General features: G+C 43.8%; 1 pseudogene; it reads left to right on the top strand.

The window, feature by feature from the left end:
* LOC138048741 (broad substrate specificity ATP-binding cassette transporter ABCG2-like) overlaps positions 1-2,500 on the top strand; it is a 20,614-nt pseudogene that overhangs the window by 1,854 nt on the left and 16,260 nt on the right.

Raw genomic sequence — 2,500 nt, 5'->3', positions numbered from 1 at the left:
AGGTTTTGTGTCAGTCCGCTTTTTCTTTCCTTGTTATCGATTATGCATGGAATCGTAGTTCATTATGCATGGTTCTCTAGGCGTAAACGCTAACGGCTTAGTTGACCAGTGACATCATGGACCACAGCGTTTATACCATCTACTGACGTTACACCAATCACTTGACTCTGAAGATGAGTTACGCTTAGGTTAGCTAAACATCATTGAATGTCACCCTAATCAGTCCTCAGGACTACACTCACCCGGACGATCGTACTTCTCTTTAAGAATTGTAGTGGGTTTAAGGACAGTGCCTACTGTTATTATTGTGCATACGTTCTGCGCATCCAATTAAAAAAAAAAACACGCGGAGAAAGCATAACTTAGCAAGTGCTCTTGGTATCCAAAAAGAAGATTGGGGGTAGCCATGCATTTTTTAGAGATAATTAAGCTTCATTTTGGAAAAGGACGCCATACATTGCCTTGTATTTTAAAGCTTTTTATAATTAATATTGTTGATTGATCATCTTTGAAAAATGCGTTGTTTCCCCCAATTTTCTTTTTGCTTTTCCCGCATACTCATAAACCGTGCAAATATTCCTTTGAATTAGTAGGCACCGTCCTTGGTGCTTTCTAAACCACTTGCTTACGAATGAAGTTCATTCAACACTTAATTGAACCCCACTCCATCCATTCAGTTTTTTTATAATTTTCCAGGATGATGTTGTGATGGGAACTTTAACGGTGAGAGAGAACTTGCATTTCTCTGCATCCTTAAGACTCTCCAGAAAGCTGAGTAAACGCGAGCGTTCAAAGAGAGTAGAGGAAACTCTTAGCGACTTGGGCTTGTTTCATGTGGCGGAGTCTAAAGTACGTACAGATAAGTCTAATGGTAATGGTAATGCATTTGTATACTGCACATATCACATCAGTCTCGTGGCGATTTGTAAATTCTCTGAGAGTTAGACCACCAACATCGATGGTCTCCAGTGTGTGAGTTCTTTAAGGTCCCACATTGTTGGTTAACAGGAAGGGTTGTAAGACGGGGCCCACGGTTTTTAGTCCTTATCAGAGAAGACTTGAAAATCTAACCATTTGCAGATGAAATTACAAAGGCAGCACTTTCTCCTCAGTTAGTTTTAAGAAGATGAGCATCGCTGGGTCCAACTAGGGTTTGACACATTGACCCCTGGGAGTGAGACTTGACATATTTTACTCTGTCTAAACACCAGACGACTTTACTTGTCAATGGGGGGTGTCCTAGGGCGTTTGAGGTGTGAATGGGTTAACCCACTGACCCCTGGGAGTGACACTTAATAGATTTTACTCTGTCTAACGCAAGACCAGTTTACTCGTCAATGGGGGTGTCCTAGGGCGTTTGAGGTGTGAATGGGTTAACCCACTGACCCCTGGGAGTGACATTTAATAGATTTTACTCTGTCTAACGCAAGACCAGTTTACTCGTCAATGGGGGGTGTCCTAGGGCGTTTGAGGTGTGAATGGGTTAACCCACTGACCCCAGGGAGTGACACTTGACAGATTTTACTCTGTCTAACGCCAGACGACTTTACTCGTCAATGGGGGGTGTCCTACGGCGTTTGAGGTGTGAATGGGTTAACCCACTGACCCCTGGGAGTGACACTTAATAGATTTTACTCTGTCTAACGCAAGACCAGTTTACTCGTCAATGGGGGTGTCCTACGGCGTTTGAGGTGTGAATGGGTTAACCCACTGACCCCTGGGAGTGACACTTGACAGAGTTTACTCTGTCTAACGCTAGACGACTTTACTCGTCAATGGGGGGTGTCCTACGGCGTTTGAGGTGTGAATGGGTTAACCCACTGACCCCTGGGAGTGACACTTGATAGATTTTACTCTGTCTAACGCAAGACAAGTTTACTCGTCAATGGGGGGTGTCCTAGGGCGTTTGAGGTGTGAATGGGTTGACCCACTGACCCCTGCGAGTGACACTTATTAGATTTTACTCGTACATGGGGGGCATCTTAGGGCGTTTGAGGTGTGAATGGGTTAACCAACTGACCCCTGGGAGTGACACTTGACAGATTTTACTCGTCAATGGGGGGCGTCCTCGGGCGTTTGAGGCGTGAATGGGTTAAGCAGTCTCCTCCATTAAACACGTGATCTTCCGCACGAAAGTCCGCTGCTCAAGCAACTGAGCCACAATTCTATATGAAATCAGCGGCAACTGTCTTTGCATGAAATGATTTAAAATTTAAAAATTAGGGGATTGCTTTTAAAATTATGCCGAGCCTTTTCAATTATTGCCATTCATGAAAAGGGCTAGAGGAGAAACAAAACCCTACAAAAGCGCTGTACCAGTCTTCCTGAGAGTTCTAGAATTTTTCGGCAAGTGGTAAGCCGTTTTCTTGGGCCCTAACATAGCCAAGAAACAATGCTTTACTGATGCTGTCCAGAAATAACATCAAACAAAACACATCAGAAAAAATATTCTTGCAAATTTCTGGAACTGAGAAAAATGGAAATCATCCACGGAGCTCAT

The sequence above is a fragment of the Montipora capricornis genome, chromosome 5 (assembly GCF_036669925.1).
Source record: "Montipora capricornis isolate CH-2021 chromosome 5, ASM3666992v2, whole genome shotgun sequence".
Taxonomy (NCBI): domain Eukaryota; kingdom Metazoa; phylum Cnidaria; class Anthozoa; order Scleractinia; family Acroporidae; genus Montipora; species Montipora capricornis.
The sequence above is the reverse complement of the archived record's forward strand: the minus strand, read 5'-3'. Positions and strand labels throughout refer to the sequence as shown.